Source organism: Hyla sarda, chromosome 1, assembly GCF_029499605.1.
Source record: "Hyla sarda isolate aHylSar1 chromosome 1, aHylSar1.hap1, whole genome shotgun sequence".
NCBI lineage: Eukaryota > Metazoa > Chordata > Amphibia > Anura > Hylidae > Hyla > Hyla sarda.
In genome coordinates, this window is record NC_079189.1 from 324,360,052 (window position 1) to 324,382,442 (window position 22,391).

Here is a 22,391-nt window from a genome sequence, read left to right on the forward strand (position 1 = left end):
GCGTTAGTGGCAGCACCCCATTAGGGAGATCGCGGGGGGTCCCAGCGGTCGGACCCCCGCAATCAAACACTTATCCCCTATCCTGTGGATAGGGGATAAGTGTCATACCGCTGCAGTTGTCCTTTAATATTTGGTTGCACACCCTTTGGAAAAAATTACTGAAATCAGTCACTTCCTATAACCATCAATAAGCTTCTTACACCTCTCAGCCAGAATGTTGGACCACTCCTACTTTGCAAACTGTTCCAGGTCTCTCTTATTGGAAGGCCTTTTCCCAACAGCAGATCTCTCCACAGAGGTTCAATGGGATTTAGTTCTGGACTCATGGCTGGCCACTTCAGAACTTTTTGATGTATGTTTGGGGTTATTGTCCTGCTGAAAGTGTGACCCAAAATCTGTTGGTAATCCTCAGATTTCATCATGCCTTGCACATATTCAAGTAAGGCACCCATTGCCAGACCAGCAAATCAACCCCAAAATATCATTGCTCCTCCACCATATTTCACTATAGGTACTTTGTTCTTTTCTTTGAAGGCCTCATTCTGTTTTCGGTAAACAGTAGAATGATGTGCTTTACCAAAAAGCTCTGCCATATACAAACTAAAGCAGGCTCAGCAACAATAATCATAACCGGGGAGAGACCCCCTGAAAAAAAGGGGGAGACCACTCCCGGGGCACCTGATAAATCAAGACATAGATATTACAATAGTCCCAATAGCCCAGAACATCAATGAATAAAGTACAAAATCACATATAAACTTTCTTCGGTTTGAAGATAATAATGATGATATTAGACCTGAAAAAATAAATACTGTTGTATAATAAATACAACCTCATCCAATATGTATGCCACCGGAAAAGTAGGCCGATTGACAACAGATAAAAGATAACCCCGCAGGTGCCCCCCTGGACCCCACGTGTTCCATTGCCCATCAGCAACTTACTCAGAGGTGTCGACAACACCCCTGAGTAAGTTGCCAACAGACATCGGAACGTGTGAGGGGGGGGCAACGAAACCCCCCTAGGTCCCGAGGCAAGATGGCTGGCTATTAGTGATAGCCACCATCTTACCGAGTGTGGCAGGATGCCGCAAGTAGCGACCAGAATCTGCATGATGTACATGTACGTCATAGGTCGCGAAAACCTTCCCGGTCATGACGTACATGTATGCCATGGGTCAGGAAGGGGTTAAACATACAAATTTTTGTACTAAAAGTAAAACAAAAGCTATACAAATTGCGATGTACGCACTTCCTCTGGCCGGAATGACGACCCTGCGCATCACTTCCCTATTCATAGGGGCGGCGCACACAGTTGCCATGCAACCTGGTATGAACAAAACAGTCACGTGATGTATAAAAGACCACGTGACAAAATAACGTGACTTAAAATAACATAAACAAAAGGTGTGTTACAAACAACATTGGAACAATGAATCAATGTAGAAAAGGACTATATTCTATACCTAATTTGGCTATCCAGCGTGCCTCTTTCTGTAGGAGTATATTACTCCGATCGCCACCATACTTCGGGGGCATCACTCTTTCAAGTCCTGAGAAACTCAGTTCGGCACAGTCTCCATTGTGTGCTTGTCTCATGTGGGAACTCAGGCCAGGAGCCCCAGACCCCGTCAGGACGAAGCGGACATGTTCCCAGTACCTGGTCTGGAGCTGTCTTGCCGTCTTGCCCACATAAAACATGCCACAAGGGCAGGTAAGCACATAGACTACAAATGTAGAGCTACATGTAATTAGCTGGTTGACACATATGTCAATGCCCCTTATCCTAAGATTCCTACCCGTAGACATGCGGGAACAGTGAGGACAAGATCTACAGGTAAAATTTCCTTTTAAATCATTCTTAGTTAGCCAGGAGGACCCAGATGTGCTGGGGCCTGTAGTGTTCTTCTTTAATTTATCACCCAATGTCTGATTCTTTCTAAAGTGATCAAGGGTGGGTGTTGGGTGATCTCATGTAAATCAGGGTCAGCATCCACTATGAACCAATGGTGGCGTATCGCGTTCACCACTTGTTGGTTCATATTAGAATTAGCCATGGAGAAAGTGAACCTTCTGGGAGACAGATTATGTCCCCTATTAATATATAATAGAGTAGATCTCTCTAGTGTTTTTACACGATTAAGGGCTTCATCTATGAGAGTCTCGGGGTATTGCCTAGCTAATAGCCTTAGTTTGAGTTCCTGGGCTTGTACTTCGAAGGTTTCAGGGGTACTATTGATTCTTTTTAATCGGAGAAATTGTCAGTAGGGAATACTCTTTTTCGCATGGTGTGGATGGGAGCTGCGAAAAGGGAGTAGTGAGTTGCGTGCAGTAGGTTTACGATACCCCTCCGTCCGGAGGGAGTCACCCTCTGCTTTTAACCTAACATCAAAAAAATACAATTCGCAGCCCCCATATACAGCAGTGAAAAGCATATTTCTTTATTGTTGCTGTTTAGATAGGACACAAATTCAGAGAAGACGGCCTCGGTGGAGTCCCACATAACCAATACATCATCGACGTATCGTACAAATAATTTAATGAAGGGAAGAAATGGATTGGACTGAGAAAAGACATATCTCCGTTCTAGCATAGCGAGGAATATGTTGGCATATGTACAGGAGACCGGCGTGACCATGGCTGTGCCGGTCTCCTGTCTATACCAACCTTCGCCATCTCGGAATTCGTTGTGTGTTAAGATAAATTTCAATGCCTCAGACACAAAAGTGATGAACTCTTCAGACTTATCAGTTTCGGAAAGAAACTCTCTAATAGCCTGCACACCCGCATCGTGTGTACAGGCTCTCGACGTCCACCGATGCGAGTCGATAAGACTCACACCAGTGGAAGTCGTCCAAGATGCATAATAGGGACCCTGTGTCCTTTACATAAGTTGGAGTAGATGGAAGGAGGGGTTTAAGGAGCCATTCCAAATATTGCGAAAGGTACTTGGTTGCAGAGCCGATCCCCGCCACGATGGGGCGTCCAGGGGGTCGGCTCTGCGACTTATGGACCTTAGGCAAGTAATACCACCTGGCATGGCGGGGTGTGCAGGGGAGTAACTTCTCCGCTTTGCACTGAGAAATAACCCCCCGTTCTGTACTTTGCCTTAAGAATGTCCTAAGCTGTTGAATAGTTTTTGTGGTAGGGTTAGACGTTAACGGTTTGTAGGTGGAGATGTCACCGAGGAGACGTTTCTTTTCCATGTCGTAAGCCTCGAGAGTCATCACTATGATGCTCCTACCTTGGTCGTCTTTTACGACATACAAGTATGGGCGGGACTTTAACCACCTCAAAGCCCTCTCTTCACCTGTTGTGAGGTTGCTCTTAACACTGGGGTATATTAAAGCCTTCACATCTCTCGTCACAGCCCTGACGAACAGGTCAATTGAACTGCCTGCTGGGGTGGGAGGAGAGAATGTGGACGGGTTACCTCCTTTGAAGGGCATACTGTCACTGTTGATGGTATCAGAGGGGGTGTCTATCTCTTCGTTAAGGGTACATAATGTATGGACAACCTCTATCATTCCTAACACTGGTAAAAAGCCAAAGGGGCCAATAGAGGCCGGTACTACACCTTCCCTAGTCCCAGTGTCAGACATATTCCCTGCTGGTGATTTATTAAACAATTGAAATAACCCCATTTTTCTAGTTGCCCTATAAACATCCACTTCAAATTGTGCATAGTCAAAAGATTGACATAAACCAAAATGAAGTCCCTTGGATAGGAGTGACACGCACTCGTCCGTGAGAGCTATATCTGTGAGGTTAATGACGTTGTCAGTTCTCGTGCAGTCTTTTAGTCCCTCCAAGTCACCCCTCTCTTCTTTGTGACTGCGACGGTGGTATCTTTTCTTTCCTCGACCCCTCCTGGTTTTCCTCCTAAAGGGAGGGAACCTGGGGGTGGTTGAGTGGGTTGAGTGGACGAAGCGGTGGTAGGCTCATCCGACATTGTGGCCTCAGAATATGTCCAATAATCTGAAGGTTGTTTCCGATACGGACCCCTTCTCCTGTTGCCAGAATATTTGTTTCTCTTATAAACCTTTTTAGTGTTCCAGGTGAACACCTGAGCTGTGTCATAGTCAGTTTTGTCTCTCATAAAATTTTCCCTTTTGCGGTCTTTTATCTCAGTCTGGGTTACTGTCAGTTTTTTATCCAACTTCTTGAAGAAGGCGGTGGCAGTTGATTCGCTCACTCGGGTTCTATATTCTGTTTTTGTCTTGCACAATTCAATGGTAACAGAGTTATATTCTTTCTGACTTTTTTTCAGAACTATCTCTGTGAGCCTGGCTGCATGGTCCAGATGGGCTTGTTCCCATTCATGTGTAAATTTGGGATCGTCTAGGTATTGAGATGGAGCTTTAAAGACACGTAGCCCTCTCGGGGCATGAGCACTGGCCTGATAAGGCTGTAGGGAGTTGATGGTCCAAAAGAGTCGGCACTCTTTATCTGCATATTGCATGATCCGTTGCTCTAATGAGCGGAAATTACAAAGTAATTACAAAGTACAGTTGGTGGCTCACAAAATAAGCCCTCATATGGGTCTTTAGGGGAAAATTTTAAAGCATTAAGGCTATTGTCACGATTTGGCAGGCTGGAGGTGGATCCTCTGTGTCAGCGAGGGATTGGCGTGGACCGTGTCGGTGGACCGGTTCTAAGTTGCTACTGGTTTTCACCAGAGCCCGCCGCAAAGCAGGATGGTCTCGCTGCGGCGGTAGCAACCAGGTCGTATCTACCGGCAACGGCTCAACCTCGCTGACTGCTGAGAAGGCGTGGGACAGAAGGACTAGGCAGAGGCAAGGTCAGACGTAGCAGAAGGTCGGGGCAGGCGGCAAGGTTCGTAGTCAAGGAGGATAGCAGGAGATCTGGAACACAGGCTTTGGACAACACTAAACGCTTTCACTGGCACAAGGCAACAAGATCCGGCAAGGAAGTGCAGGGGAAGTGAGGTAATATAGCCAGGGAGCAGGTGGAAGCTAATTAGGCTGATTGGGCCAGGCACCAATCATTGGTGCACTGGCCCTTTAAATCCTAGAGAGCTGGCGCGCGCGCGCCCTAAGGAGCGGAGCCACGTGCTCCAGCACATGACAGCCGGGGGCTGGGGCAGGTGAGTGACTTGGGATGCGATTCGCGAGCGGGCGCGTCCCGCTATGCGAATCGCATCCCTGCCGGCAGTGTCAGTGCAGCGCTCCCGTTCAGCGGGTCTGACCGGGGTGCTGCAGAGAGAGAAATGCCGCGAGCACTCCGGGGAGGAGCAGGGACCCGGAGCGCTCGGCGTAACAGTACCCCCCCACCCTTAGGTCTCCCCCTTTTTTGTCCGGCAATTGCTTCACGTGGGACGAGGACACTGGGAGCGATTGTAGGGTTTCCTCATCAAATGCAGGCAGTTCAGCAGGAGTGGGAATGGGGAGGGAAGGCAGAGGGTGAAGCTTGGCACGGGGCAGAGTGTTACCAGGATAGGGGCTATGAGGAGGCAAAGCATTGTCCTGATAGGCTTTGGGGAGACCAAGTGTAGGAGGAGGCACCGAGGCTTGCCTGACGGGACTGGGAGGAGACGTGAGGCATTTCTTGCGGCAAGCAGGGCCCCAATTCTTGATCTCCCCGGTGGTCCAGTCAAGGGTGGGAGAATGATGCTGGAGCCATGGCAGACCGAGGAGGACTTCAGAGGTACAGTTGGGAAGGACGAACAATTCAATCTTTTCGTGATGGGGTCCAATGCACATTAAGAGGGGTTCTGTGCGGTAACGCACGGTGCAGTCCAATTTAACTCCGTTGACCGCGGAAATGTAGAGCGGCTTGACGAGACGGGTCACCGGGATGCAGAACTTATTCACCAAAGAGTCCAGAATAAAATTTCCAGAGGCACCAGAGTCCAAGCAGGCCACGGCTGAGAGGGAGGAGTTGGCAGAAGGAGAAATCCGCACGGGCACCGTGAGACGTGGAGAAGCAGACTTCGTACCAAGAGACGCCACACCCACGTGAGCTGGGTGCGTGCGTGCGTTTCCCAGACATGGAGGACGAATAGGGCAATCCACCAAGAAATGTTCGGTATTGGCGCAGTACAGACAAAGATTTTTTTCCCTACGGCGAGTCCTCTCTTCCTGGGTCAGGCGAGACCGATCCACTTGCATAGCCTCCTCGGCGGGAGGCACAGGCGTAGATTGCAAAGGATACTGTGGGAGAGGTGCCCAGAGATCAAGGTCTTTTTCCTGGCGGAGCTCCTGGTGTCTCTCAGCAAAATGCATATCAATGCAGGTGGCCAAATGGATAAGTTCTTGCAGGTTGGCAGGAATCTCTCGTGCGGCCAGCACATCCTTGATGTTACTGGATAGGCCTTTTTTAAAGGTCGCGCAGAGAGCCTTGTTATTCCAAGATAATTTGGAAGCGAGAGTACGAAATTGGATGGCGTACTCGCCTACTGAAGAATTACCCTGAACCAGGTTCAGCAGGGCAGTCTCGGCAGAAGAAGCTCGGGCTGGTTCCTCGAAGACACTACGGACTTCAGCGAAGAAGGACTGAACTGTGGCTGTGGCAGGATCATTGCGGTCCCAGAGCGGTGTGGCCCAAGACAAGGCCTTTCCAGAAAGAAGACTCACTACTAACACCACCTTAGACCGTTCTGTGGGAAATAGGTCCGACAACATCTCCATATGTAGGGAACATTGAGACAGGAAACCACGGCAGAGTCTAGAGTCCCCATTAAATTTGTCCGGCAGGGACAAGCGGAGTCTAGGAGCGGCCAGTCGCTGCGGAGGAGGTGCAGGAGCTGGCGGAGGAGATGGTTGCTGCTGTAGCAGTGGCAGAAGTTGCTGTTACGTGACGGTCAACTGTGACAGCTGCTGTCCTTGTTGGGCAATTTGCTGCGATTGCTGAGCGACCACCGTGGATAGGTCAACGAGACTCGGCAGCGGCACCTCAGCGGGATCCATGGCCGGATCTACTGTCACGATTCGGCAGGCTGGAGGTGGATCCTCTGTGTCAGCGAGGGATTGGCGTGGACCGTGCTGGTGGACCGGTTCTAAGTTGCTACTGGTTTTCACCAGAGCCCGCCGCAAAGCGGGATGGTCTTGCTGCGGCGGTAGCAACCAGGTCATATCCACCGGCAACGGCTCAACCTCGCTGACTGCTGAGAAGGCGTGGGACAGAAGGACTAGGCAGAGGCAAGGTCAGACGTAGTAGAAGGTCGGGGCAGGCGGCAAGGTTCGTAGTCAAGGAGGATAGCAGGAGATCTGGAACACAGGCTTTGGACAACACTAAACGCTTTCACTGGCACAAGGCAACAAGATCCGGCAAGGAAGTGCAGGGGAAGTGAGGTAATATAGCCAGGGAGCAGGTGGAAGCTAATTAGGCTGATTGGGCCAGGCACCAATCATTGGTGCACTGGCCCTTTAAATCTTAGAGAGCTGGTGCGCGCGCGCCCTAAGGAGCGGAGCCGCGCGCGCCAGGACATGACAGCCGGGGGCTGGGACAGGTGAGTGACTTGGGATGCGATTCGCGAGCGGGCGCGTCCCGCTATGCGAATCGCATCCCCGCCGGCAGTGTCAGTGCAGCGCTCCCAGTCAGCGGGTCTGACCGGGGCGCTGCAGAGAGAGAAATGCCGCGAGCACTCTGGGGAGGAGCAGGGACCCGGAGCGCTCGGCGTAACAGCTATTACAAGGTAGAGAGGAAATAAGGAAATCTCCACAAAAAAAATTTGCCCAGTCCTTAAGGGGTTAATGTTTAAATTCTGTAATCGCATTTAACAGACATCAGAGATCACTCCAATGTCCGTCATCACTGTCAGATGTCCGCTGCTAATAGCAAAGGGCATCTGCTGTTTGTCATGCGGATCCGACTTGCAGACCAGCATCATGTTACCCTAACCTAAATAATGACATACATGTATGTCATTGGGTTGGGAAGGGGTTAATTGCATTGACCTACAAGATGAAGACAACATGTAATTTTTACCATAAAGTGCACTGCATAACATGTTGCTACTGCCAAAAAGGATAATTTTTTGTAATGCTTAGAAATAGCTTCTATCGATACCTCTGTCTGCATAAAAACAGCATCAGGCATCTGCCAGCAGAAAAGGTATACTTGTTAAGGGAACATTCACACGTACGCAGATTTGATGCACAGGATTTTCTTCTGCAGATTTCAAAGTAAACTAAATGGCTGAACACAGCTTCTTATCTGCAGTTACAAATCCTGCTCATCCAGGATCCTGTATGTGTGAATGTACCCTAAAACATTTATAATTGTAAAAAGCATAAAAGATCTGATAGTGCAGTGGGTTTTTAACTTTTCCTTTAAACTAGTCAGATATACTTCTAGGTGACCTAGCAGTGTTATATAGGGCTTTAAAGGGGTACTCCACTGGCCAGTGTGCATGCTGAGGGGGCCTACCACGCCCCCTCGTGATGTCAGTTCCTGCCCCCTCAATGCAACTCTATGAGAGGGGGTATGGCGGATGCCATGCCCCCTCCCATAGACTTGCATTGAGGGGGCGTGGACTGACGTCACGAGCGGGGCATGACCGACCCCTGCCGCGCGCACACGGCATTCTGAACTAAATATTCCAAATGCTGGCCAGTGGAGTGCCCCTTTAAAGGGGTACTCTGCCACTAGACATGTGATTCCCTATCCATCGCGGGGGGTTCCATTGGCGCAGGAGATCTCCGGGTCGGCATTGTATTGCTACGGTCACGGAAGCCTGGGGCTTCGATGATCGTGACATCACACCTCACCCCCTCCATTATTGTCTTTGTGAGGAGGTGGGATGCTGTGTATTAGCCCTCTCCCATAGACGTGAACAGAGAGGGCGTGGTGTGACTTAACGATTACAAAAGCCCCAGGCTTCCATGACGGTAATGTCACAGCGCCGGCCTGGACATGGCGGGGGGTCCCAGCGGCTGGACTCCCCGCAATCAGACATGTTATCCCCTATCCTTTGGATAGGGGATAACATGTCTAAGGGCAGAGTACCCCTTTAAGTTCTTATAGAAAGTGCTACACGTGAGTTTTAGGATTAATGGTGAAGTTTGGGTTTGGACCAAACTAGTTTATTCTGAACCAAACTTTTAGCTAAGGTCCACAAACCAGCCTAACCAAACTTCTGAGTTTTTTTTTCCTCTAGAAATTGATGTTATTCTGCTATTGTTATAGTTTTCTAATGTTTAAGCCTACTTATAGTTTAACACTTTAAAAACCTGAATGATTTAATGAGATTAACCCTTAAATGTGCTGAAAATATTGTTCAACTGCTCTTCCTGTTGTTATTAAGCCCCTGAGAGCTGCCCTCTATGGTGCAAAACTAGTGTAAAGCTGGTGAAAGTGTATTAACTAGGCTTGCATTGTGCAGCGCTAATGGCTTACAAAATACACTACTATGGAATAATATGTGGGAGTGAAGGGATTACTGATGCACTGCCTTGGTGCTAAGAGCAGAAAGAACATAAACAGCAGCAGCAGCAGCAGAGGGAAACCCTGATTTACCTTGCTTGGACAGTGAACATCATCTGGACAATCACAGAGTACACAGTCTTTCTTTCTATCCTCTCTACAGAACAGCCACCTCACTTCCTATAATCCATGTTTTTTAGGGCTGTAGCTAGCGATGAATTTCCCTTAAGAACAGGCAAGGGCAGCAGATTGCAAAGAAGTGAAATTTAAGAGATGCTTTTCTGGGGTAAGGATTCATTATTGGTGAATGAAATAATCCACAAAATGTTAGAAATCACATGGACTATCAAACTGAGGCAAGTTTTTGAATCGTCAGTGATCATTCCTTTCCCTGTAAGGGTTGTGTATATCATATTAAGTAATGCTGCTAGGGTTTTTGCTCACACAAAGTTTTTAGCTTTATTTTGAGTCATAAATGGCTGAAGAAACGGACCAAAAAAAAAAAAAGGAAGGCTAAAAAGACATGAAAAGAGAAATGACAGAAAAAAGGCTTAAAATGGTGTGTGGACATTAGAGATGAGCGAACTTACAGTAAATTCGATTCGTCACGAACTTCTCAGCTCGGCAGTTGATGACTTTTCCTGCATAAATTAGTTCAGCTCTCCGGTGCTCCAGTGGGCTGGAAAAGGTGGATACAGTCCTAGGAAAGAGTCTCCTAGGACTGTATCCACCTTTTCCAGCCCACGGGAGCACCGGAAAGCTGAACTAATTTATGCAGGAAAAGTCAGCAACCGCCGAGCTGAGAAGTTCGTGACAAATCAAATTTACTGTAAGTTCGCTCATCTCTAGTGGACATAGCTTTAAGCGAGAAGTGAAGCAATGCCCATTTTAGCCCATATTCAAGGTGGATAGCGCATGGATTAGTTGCATATGTACTTACATAATTGGACTGTGGGCCAGCTTTTTTTTTAGACATGTCAATGCATTTTCAAGCATACTACTTAAAGGGGTACTCCCGTGGAAAACTTTTTTTTATTTTTTTTTAAATCAACTGGTGCCAGAAAGTTAAACAGATTTGTAAATTAGGTTAAAAGGAGGATTTGGAGTGGCTCTTTGTTCTCACCGTAACCAATAGCAACCCGGGCTACCCAAAAAATATCACCTATACCCAAGGTGAATGAAAATAATGCTAATTTACAAGAAAGAATTGGGGCTCAGGGTTAATGATGTATGGACACAACTGGCTGAATATGTTAAATGATAATATTTATTAATTATAGTAATCAAATTGTTTGTAAAATGTACCGTGTACATAAATGATACATAATTTATATTGCTGCTGAGGAAAAGACTGAGTATAGTCTTGAAATGCGTCCAGCCCCCCCAATACGACTATTGAGACCACTTACATAATCCTTTGTGAGTCCCACATCGATAGGTGTCTCACCCGGTCAGTTGCCAGCCACGTACGCGCGCCTTGTAACCACGAGGACTCGACCGCTACTTTGAATAGAAGCGCTGGAGTTACAACACTCGGAGCCCACCGCCAGCCACGGCACCTTCACCATAGGAGACGGCAGAGTCCCCCAACAGTGTCCTCTCCCGCAGTGAGAGAGACAACAGAATTTGTTTGAGCAAAGCGCACAGGAGAGATCGCAGTATCTCCAACTATCCCCAAAAAGCCGCAGGAGAGACCGCAGGAGGGATCGCAGCATCCCCAAAGAGTAACAGCATCCTGACAAGTACCGGTCCCGGGGCGGTGAGCATAACTGTATCATTCTACTAACTGTTACAATTGCCGGCAATCATTACAACTCTGCTTCCAGCGATATATTAACTTTGTTACCAAGGGATATAACAGCGCTACATTGACATGCTTTAATGAACTGGATACTGACCTATTTAATAGCGAAATTTCGCTCGTCTGCGCATGCGCGCTATAACATCATGCGAGGGACGTTGCTAGGGACGTTGCTAAGCTCTGACAACTGTGCTTGCAGAACACTCATTGGCTCACAGGCATAAGTAGGGCGGAATTTCCACGAATATTCGCATTGCGAATATTCGTATTGCGAATGTTCGCAAGCATAAACCTTTTGCCTCACAGTCTCATCCCTGGGTCTTTAATGAAATGATACAAGCATTGCATTTATCAGTCGAAGGAGATCCCTACAATGTGCTCAGTTTTTAAAACAGTTTGAAAAAAAGACGAATATTCGTAATAGCGAATTTTAATCGCGAAATTCGTAATATTCGCGAATTCGCAAATATGCGATAATCGTGACGAGTATTTGAATTGCGAGTATTCGTGAGCAACACTAGAAAGGATAACAGCAGAACACTGCTAGTGCTAAGCTATATGTGAGACATGACATGTTATACTTTGCAATACTGCTATGGTGAAAAATAGAGGTTCTTAGCTTACCATTTGGCCAAATAGTGTGTACCATCCCACCACAATAAGATAACCTCTTTGGGACAGACCCTACACTATGAATATGCCTCTTCTAGGCTAGCACTGAGCCTTAACATGTGGGCATGTAAGGCACATTCCTCACCTAGTGCAATGGGTGAGGTGAACTATCCAACATGTGGCAGCCACTTCCCTCACATGTGCAATACAAGAAAGGTAGAAGTTGGTCAGCACATTTTGATACACAATCATTATTTGAAATAAGTATACAGGTGTACACTGCTGCGGCTGAACTACAAATACAAGCAAAATAATTACAAAAGCAAAAGAATTGCTGGGATGGTACACACTACTTGGCCAAAGGGTAAGCTAAAAATCAGCAGCATGCACCTGTGTACTAATTTCATATAACTTATTTTAGATACTGTATATAGATATATTGATTGTTATTTATCAGATAGACAAATAAGTACATATATTAATTCATTTTTATAAAGTAGAAAGAGTGATAGACAGATAGATAAATAGAAAAATATAGATAAATATAGACAAATTGATTGATAAAGAAAGATACAGACTTGCATTCTGAGACTTTTTTTCAGTTAATGAGTACATTTCATCAAAAATGTTTTGATATGTTTGAGCTGATTGTATATAGAACAACTTTGTAATTGGATTTAATATTTAAAAAATGCTTCCTTTTTTGTTTATTATTCCTGTATTTTCATTTTAAAAAGGTGTCCACTAGGGGTCTCCCTAGGAGTCCCTGGCCACAAGCTTTTTCATTGATTTTGAAGGTGTTAGGAGTAGTTAGTAAACATAACCTGAGTTAGTTTAGAAACGTTTATTTAGTGACAGGTACTCTTTAATGTATTTTTTTCGAAAATTCTTCATCATTTACATTCTCAAATACTGAGATGTGCTTCTAGAAATTCATAAAACAGTACATTATTAGTGAGTGCTATTTTTTGTGCTTTGGTGAACAGATGTTATATTTGGATGCATTGCAGACAAGCATTAAGGTCACATAAACAACCATGTCTTGCCAGAGATCCATCTGTGTTGGAAACCTCTGTGTATGACTTCAAAGTTTATTTATTTCTTAAAAAGGAGCTATTTTAGTGATGCATAAATTAAGAAAGCATTGTAGCAAATTGATTTAACGTTTTTACAGCAAAGAGGCATCTGCATACATGTTTCTGAGAGTTTAACAATTATATAAAAGGGAAAAGTTCACTCTTACAGATGTATATTTTTTCTAGTTAATTGAATTTTGGCAGCAACAAAAAAACATAGTCTAAAACTATGTTAATTTTTCTATTTTTATTCTCTCTCTGGAAGATGAAGTTTCAATACTTACTATTAACTTTTGGCATCATATCATTATAGAACTATATAATTAATGATAAATTATATAAGCTTGAAACTAAGAAATTAGAAGTGATGCATCACAAATAATTATTAGTCAAAGGTAGTGCTGCTGACTTTGCAGAAAAATGAATATGAAGTTATATATTTACCCATTACCCACTTGTTCTTAAATAGGCATTGTCAGAATCAAAAACCTTTTATATGTTTTACATTTTGGCAAAAATATTAACCTTTTTACTATACACATACAAAATTATCAATTTTTTATAATCATGGCTTATAAAAGAAGACCACTAGGGCCCCCCATACCATCCAGAACATAATCCTGTCCTGCTGCAGCATCATCTTTGCCCAGCTGAAGTTACAGACAGGGACAAAGTCCAGGACATGAGGGTGGGACTAGCACTCCCCTGTGCTCACTCCTGTTCTGTCAGATTGAAGCATTAAAGAGTACCTGTCACCAAACTAAACTTTAATATATTGTTCCTTAAGTAATTATAAGAAACTTTGCTATTTACTTGCTGTTAAAATTCTCAACCTTTATATGTTTTTAATGTGATTGAAAAAACAACCACTAGGTGGCTCTGTTCTGTTCCCTGCACAAGTCAGTTAGTTTGGTCTCCTCCCAGCTTTGCAGGAGACCAAACTCAGAAAGTGTGTGTGGGGCAAGGCAAGGCACAGCTCTCGCAGGCTTCAGTGATGTTGCGCCTGCTGGAGAATGCCCACTTTCTCCTACCGGGAGCTTACACAATGTGAGCAAGGGTAAAGGAATGATTCAGAGCCTTTAGGAGTTAGGAGTAGTTAGGCAATAAACAGAGATAAAGGGTTACATCAGACTCAGGGAAGAAGTAAATACATGGTGAATGAGGGCAGCTTAGTCTTGGACCTCCCCCTTCCTGAGCAATGGATGTAAGAATAAGTAGAAGAACTGAGGGATTTGTGAGCCAAATGCAGAAGATATACACATAAAAAAGACATCAAAAGAATCTGCATGACCTAGTAAGTAAAGCCTTAATGCCTAGGTCCTGTAGTTTTTAGACTGTCATACTTTATTGCTAATCCTAGAAACATTCAGTAACTTCTCGACGGGATAACAAATACGTTTCTGATTATGGGGGTCTGACCATTGGAATCCCTGCTCTCCTAAAAACAGTACTCTTAAACAGGATGCTGAATGAAGCGAGAGTTAACAGAATCAACTGCTGCTCTATTGTTTTTTTTTATTCTTCGTAAAATGAAAGGTTTAATTACAAAGTACATTTGGTTGCGCAAAGAACAAGCCCTCATAAGGGTCTGTGTATGGAAAAAGAAATGTCTCTTAAAAGGTGAGAAGGAAAAAACAAGAACACAAAATAAAACTTGGCTGTGTCCCCCAAGGCCAAAATGGGCTGAGTCCAAAAGGGCTTAACAGTGGTGTACAACTGTGGCTCAAAATCCTTGTTTTCATAGTTTTTGTTCCTGAATGTACCATGGACATGTATCACCAATATAAAACCAGATAGTGAAGCATATTCATTTCTTTGTACCTGATTTTATTTTCTGATCAAATATATTTTTATTCTATTTTCTGTACATTATTATAGAGGAGCTATCTTGACTAAGCTGTTTTTTAACAGAATTAAAGAATATGCTTTACAGCAGCCGAATAATCATGGGAGTCTGAAAATGACTCATTGATTTCTATAGGAGAGTTTTCTAGGCATGCTCTGAGGTCTCCCGCACATATAACACATATAATGCCCTGAAAGAACAGTCACACAATGCAGGCGCGAGATGCATACAGCATTTGCTGCGGCTACTCCTGTTGACTTCACTCGAAGAGGGAGGGACACTAGTGATGTGAGCGCTCAGCAGGCGTATTAGTATTAGTATGATTTATGTAAAGGTGTTACCTTTCATGGTAACCTAGCCTGTGATACTAAGAAGGATAATACTGAAAAGTGATCTCTAAAGAACAGAAAGTATATGTTTATTTTTTCATTTAAAGGGGTACTCCACTGGCTGCTGTGTGCATGCTGCAGGAGTTGGTCATGCCCCATCCAATAGACTTGCATTGAGGGGGCGTGGCATGATGTCACAAGGGGGCGTGGTCAACTAAATGTTCCAAACGCTGGCCAGTGGAGTACTCCTTTAATAACCAAACTGAACATTGCATGAAAAACATGAAAAAGTAACAAAAGAAAAACAAAAACAACCAAAAAAAACACCTTAAATAATATATGTAATTTTCTGATGATACACTAATTTTAACTTTAATTGAACAGTGGCATGTATTGTATTCAATTTTTGACTGTCTTTGTTTGTAAATATTTGTTATGATAGAAGAAGAAGGAGAAGGAGGAGGAGGAGGAGGAGAAGAAGAAGAAGAAATAGGAGGAGGAGGAGAAGGAGAAGAAGAAGGAGGAGGAGTAGAAGGAGGAGGATTAGGAGGAGGAGGAGGAGGATTAGGAGGAGGATTAGGAGGAGGAGGAGGATGAGGAGGAGGAGGAGGAGAAAGGAGATTTATCCCCTTAAGGACACAGCCCCTTTTGGAAAAAGGGACACAGTGAATTTTATTTTAGAATTTTAATTTTTTCCTCTTCACCTTTTAAAAGCCATAACTTTTTTATACACTGCTTAAAAAAACTAAAAGGAACACTTAAACAACACAGTGTAACTCCAAGTCAATCACACTTCTGTGAAATCACAATGTCCACTCAGGAAGCAACACTGATTGACAATCAATTTCACATGCTGTTGTGCAAATGGAACGGAGACACCTCCAATAAAGGAGTGGCTCTGCAGATGGTGACCACAGACCACTTCTGTAACGCTGAGCGCTCCGGGTCCTGCATCCATCCCGGAGCGCTCACAACGTTTGCCTCCCTGCAGTGCCCCGGTCTGTCCCTCTGACCGGGAGCGCTGCTTCAGTGCTGCCGGTGGGGATGCGATCCGCATGGTGGCACAAGTCCGCCCGCATCCCGTTCCACTCACCTCTCCCTGCCTGCTGTGTCCTCCCGGCGCGTGTGGCCCCGTTCTCTAGGGCGCGCGCCGGCTCTCTTAAATTTAAAGGGCCAGTGCACCATTAATTGGTGCCTGGCCCAATCACCTTTAAACGTATATAAACCCACTACCCCTTCGTGTTGCCTTGTGCCCTGTGAAAGCGTTTTTGTGGGTTTCCCAAGCCTGTGTATCCAGACCCCTTGCCGTTGCCCCTGACTACGAACCTTGCCGCCTGCCTTGACCTTCTGCTACGTCTCACCTCACCTTGCCTAGTCCTTGTGTACCGCGCCTGTCTCAGCTGTCAGTGAGGTTGAGTCGCTATCGAGTGGAACGACCTGGGGGTTACCTGCCGCAGCAAGTCCATCCCGCTTTGCGGCGGGCTCTGGTGAAAACCAGTAACCTCTTAGATTCCGTTCTCCTGGTACGGCCCACGCCATCGCCTCACTGACACGGGGGATCCACTTCCCGCATACCGGTCCTGTTCCTGACAGTAGATCCGGCCATGGATCCCGCTGAGGTGCCTAATCTCGCTGATCTCACCTCTGTGGTTGCCCAGCAGTCTCAGCAGATCACCCAACAAGGACAACAGCTGTCGCAGTTGGCTGCTGTGCTCCAGCAGCTTCTGCCTCCACAGCCTCTACCATCTCCTCCGCCAGCTCCAGCATCTCCTCCACTACGAGCTGCCACTTCTACCTCTAGAATCCGCCTGTCTCTTCCTGAGAAATTTGATGGGGACTCTAAGTTGTGCCGTGGGTTCCTGTCCCAATGTTCCCTGCACCTCGAGATGATGTCGGACTAGTTCCCCACAGAACGGTCAAAGGTGGCTTTTGTGGTCAGCTTGTTATGTGGAAAGGCCTTGTCCTGGGCCACAACGCTTTGGGACCGCAACGATCCTGCCACTGCTTCTGTCCAGTCCTTCTTCTCCGAAGTACGCAGTGTCTTTGAGGAGCCAGCCCGGGCTTCCTCAGCCGAGACGGCTCTATTGAATCTTGTCCAAGGGAGTTCTTCAGTGGGTGAATACGCCATACAGTTCCGCACCCTCGCCTCTGAGCTAGCTTGGAACAATGAGGCCCTCTGCGCGACCTTCAAGAAAGGTTTATCTAGCCACATCAAAGATGTTCTGGCCGCACGAGAAATTCCTGCAACCCTGTCTGAACTCATCCATTTGGCCATCCGCATTGACATGCATTTCTCTGAAAGATGCCAGGAGCTTAGCCAGGAAAAGGATCTTGTTCGCACCAGGCGGTTTTCTCGCTTGGCACCTCTCTCCCAGTGTCCTTTTCAACCTATTCCTGTGCCTTCCGCCGAGGAAGCTATGCAAGTGGATCGGTCTCGCCTGACCCTACAAGAGAGGACTTGCCGCAGGAATGAAAACTTGTGCCTGTACTGTGCTAGTACGGAACATTTCCTCAAGGACTGTCCTATTCGTACTCCGCGTCAGGGAAACGCATGTACGCACCTAGTTAACGTGGGAGAGGCGTTGCTAGGTGTGAATTCTTCCTCTCCATGACTGACTATACCTGTGCGGATTGCTGTACCCGCTAATACTAATACTTCCTTCTCTGCTGTGGCCTTTCTGGACTCAGGTTCAGCAGGAAATTTCATTGTAGCCTCTCTCATCAACAGATTCAATATTCCTGTTACTTGTCTCATCAAACCTCTCTTCATCTCATCCGTAAATGGAGAAAGACTGGTCTGCACCGAGCGTTACCACACAGAACCTTTGTTCATGACCGTTGGAGTTCACCATCATGAAAATATTGAATTTTTTGTATTGCCCAACTGTACCTCAGAAATTCTTCCTGGCTTGCCCTGGCTCCAGCGTCACGCACCTATACTCGACTGGGCCACTGGGGACGTTAAGAGTTGGGGTCCTGCCTGCCACAAGCGATGTCTCAAGTCGGTTCCTACTAGTCAAGTCTCCATCAATACACCTTTGCCAGGCCTTCCTAAGGCCTATCAGGATTACTCTGACGTATTTTGTAAAAAACAAGCAGAGGTCTTACTACCACATAGACCCTATGACTGCCCTATCGACTTGCTCCCTGGTACCACACCGACCCGTGGTAGGATTTACCCACTCTCCGCTTCTAAAACGCAAGCCATGATGGAATACATTCAGGAAAACCTTAAAAGAGGTTTTATCCGGAAATCTTCCTCTCCAGCCGGATGATGGATTTTTCTTTGTTGCCAAAAAAGATGGATCTCTACGTCCCTGTATTGACTACCGCGGTCTTAATAAAATTACAGTGAAAAATCGCTATCCTCTGCCTCTCATCTCCGAACTCTTTGACTGTCTGCATGGAGCAAAAATTTTCACCAAACTTGATCTAAGGGGCGCATATAACCTCATCCGTATTCGAGAAGGTGATGAATGGAAAACCGCCTTCAATACTAGAGATGGTCACTTTGAATACCTTGTCATGCCCTTTGGCCTTTGCAATGCCCCTGCAGTCTTTCAGGACTTTGTTAATGAGATTTTTCGGAACAAGCTATATTCCTGTGTGGTAGTCTATCTTGATGACATCCTCATTTTTTCCTCCAACCTAGAGGAACATCGTCTCCATGTCAGTCAAGTGCTTCAGCGCCTACGCCAAAATCATCTTTACGTCAAAATTGAGAAATGTCTTTTTGAGCGCAGCAGTTTACCCTGCCTGGGATACATGGGGCTCGGTCAAGGCCTTCAAATGGACCCTGATAAGCTATCTGCGGTAATAGATTGGCCACGTCCCATTGGCCTGCGAGCTTTCCAAAAATTTCTCGGATTTGCTAATTATTACCGTCAATTCATTCCCCACTTCTCCACCATCGTTGCTCCTATTGTAGCACTGACCAAGAAAAATGCTAATCCGAAATCCTGGCCACCACAGCGGACTAAGCCTTTAACCACCTCAAAGCCGCCTTCTCCTCTGCTCCAGTCTTGTCCAGACCAGGTCCTCTGAAGCCCTTCTTCCTCGAGGTTGACACCTCCTCAGTCGGAGCCGGAGCGGTTCTTCTACAAAAAAAGGCTAAGGGAAAAAATATCACTTGCGGATTTTTCTCCAAAAACCTTTTCTCCTCCTGAAAAAAACTATTCCATCGGAGACCGTGAACTATTGGCTATTAAGTTGGCACTTGAGGAGTGGAGACATCTTCTTGAAGGATCCCTTCATCCCATCACCATCTACACAGATCACAAAAATTTGTCGTATCTTCAATCCGCCCAGCAGTTAAATACTCGCCAGGCTAGATGGTCATTGTTTTTTGCCCGTTTCACCTTTCAAATCCATTTTTGTCCTGCAGACAAAAATATCAGGGCTGATGCTCTATCACGTTCCACCGATGCCTCAGAAGCCGAGACCCTTCCTCAGCACATCATACCTCCTGAGTGTCTGGTCTCCTCTGCCCCTGCTTCTCTGGTGCCAATTTGTCCTGGAAAAATGTATGTTCCTCCACGTCTTCGCCTCCAAACTCTCAAATGGGGTAATTCCTCCCACCTGGCTGGTCATGCTGGAATTAAAAAGTCTATACAGTTAATTGCCAGACACTATTGGTGGCCCTCCCTGGAGAGAGATGTGACGGATTTCGTACGGGCCTGTACAGTGTGTGCACGTGACAACACTCCATGCCAGAAGCCTGCTGGTCTTCTCCTTCCTGTGCCTGTGCCTGAACAACTATGGTCCCATATAGCTATGGATTTCATCACGACCTTCCTTGTTACGCCGAGCGCTCCGGGTCCCTGCTCCTCCCCGGAGCGCTCACGGCGTCTCTCTCTCTCTCTGCAGCGCCCCGGACAGACCCGCTAACCGGGAGCGCTGCACTGACATTGCCGGCGGGGATGCGATTCGCATAGCAGGACTCGCCCGCTCGCGAATCGCATCCCAAGTCACTTACCCGTCCCGGTCCCCGGCTGTCATGTGCTGGCGCGCGCGGCACCGCTCTCTAGGGCGCGCGCGCGCCAGCTCTCTAAGATTTAAAGGGCCAGTGCACCAATGATTGGTGCCTGGCCCAATCAGCCTAATTAGCTTCCACCTGCTCCCTGGCTATAATACCTCACTTCCCCTGCACTCCCTTGCCGGATCTTGTTGCCTTGTGCCAGTGAAAGCGTTTAGTGTTGTCCAAAGCCTGTGTTTCCAGATCTTCTGCTATCCACATTGACTACGAACTTTGCCGCCTGTCCCGACCTTCTGCTACGTCTGACCTTGCCTCTGCCTAGTCCTTCTGTCCCACGCCTTCTCAGCAGTCAGCGAGGTTGAGCCGTTGCCAGTGGATACGACCTGGTTGCTACCGCCGCAGCAAGACCATCCCGCTTTGCGGCGGGCTCTGGTGAATACCAGTAGCATCTTAGAACTGGTCCACCGACACGGTCCACGCCAATCCCTCGCTGACACAGAGGATCCACATCCAGCTAGCTGAATCGTGACATTCCTTCTTCTCGTGGCAACACTGTCATTTGGGTGGTCATTGATCGCTCTTCCAAAATGGCTCATTTGGTCCGCTTCCAGGCCTTCCTTCTGCGCCTCAATTGGCAAAACAATTTTTTCTCCAAATTTTTTGTCTCCACGGGCTTCCCACGCATATTGTCTCTGATAGAGGCGTTCAATTTGTCTCAAAATTTTGGAGGGCACTTTGCAGTCAATTAAAAATCTAATTAAATTGTTCTTCTGCTTATCATCTGCAATCCAATGGACAAGTGGAAAGAGTGAACCAGGTTCTTGGTGACTATCTGCGACATTTTGTTTCCTCCCGCCAGGATGATTGGGTTGACCTCCTGCCCTGGGCTGAATTCTCGTACAACTTAAAAAATTCTAAATCTTCCTCCAAATCTCCATTTTTTGTGGTGTACGGCCGTCATCCCCTTCCCCCTCCCCATTCCCATTTCATCTGGAGTCCCTGCCGTAGATGAATTGACACAAGTCTTCTCCTCTATCTGGAAGGAAACTTAAAAGTCGCTCAAATTGGCCTCATCTCGCATGAAGAGACATGCTGATAAAAAGAAGAATTCCTCCTGTCTTTGCCCCCGGTGACAAAGTGTGGCTCTCTACAAGCTTGGTCCTCGGTACCTCGGGCCATTTAAAATAAAAAATAAAAATCAATTCTGTCTCCTACAAGCTCCATCTTCCTTCTTCTCTTCGTATTCCCAACTCTTTCCATGTTTCTCTTCTCAAACCTCTCATACTTAACCGTTACTCTCCCAAGGTCACTGTTCCTGCTCCTGTTTCTGGCTCCTCTGATGTCTTCTGTGTCAAAGAGATCCTCGCCTCCAAGGTCGTCCGATGTAAAAGATTTTTTTTAATTGATTGGGAGAATTGCGGTCCTGAGGAGAGGTCCTGGAAGCCTGAGGCCAATATTCTTAAAGAGGGGGAGACCAAAGGGGGGGTACTGTAACGCCGAGCGCTCCGGGTCCCACATCCATCCCGGAGCGCTCACGGCGTGTGCCTCCCTGCAGCGCCCCGGTCTGTCCCTCTGACCGGGAGCGCTGCTTCAGTGCTACCGGCGGGGATGCGATCCGCATGGCGGCACAAGTCCGCCCGGGGGTCGCATCCTCCACCTCTCCATCCTCCACTCACCTCTCCCTGCCTGCTGTGTCCTCCCGGCGCGCGTGGCCCCGTTCTTTAGGGCGCGCACGCACCGGCTCTCTTAAATTTAAAGGGCCAGTGCCTGGTCCAATCACCTTTAAACGTATATAGACCCACTCCCCCTTCCTGTCCTTGCCGGATCTTGTTGCCTTGTGCCCTGTGAAAGCGTTTGTGTGTTTCCCAAGCCTGTGTATCCAGACCCCTTGCTATTGCCCCTGACTACGAACCTTGCCGCCTGCCTTGACCTTCTGCTCTGTCTAACCTCGCCTTGCCTAGTCCTTGTGTACCGCGCCTGTCTCAGCTGTCAGTGAGGTTGAGTCGCTATCAGGTGGAACGACCTAGGAGGTTACCTGCCGCAGCAAGTCCATCCCGCTTTGCGGCGGGCTCTGGTGAAAACCAGTAACCTCTTAGATTCCGTTCTCCTGGTACGGCCCACGCCATCACCTCACTGACATAGGGGATCCACTACCCGTATCTATCCCGCATACCGGTCCGGTTCCTGACAACTTCTCGGTTCCTATGCTTCCTGGCTGATGTTTTGGTCACTTTTGAGTGCTGGCGGTGCTTTCTCTCTAGTGGTAACATGAGACAGAGTCTACAACCCACACAAGTGGCTCAGGTAGTGCAGCTCATCCAGGATGGAACATCAATCTGAGCTGTGGCAAGAAGGTTTGCTGTGTC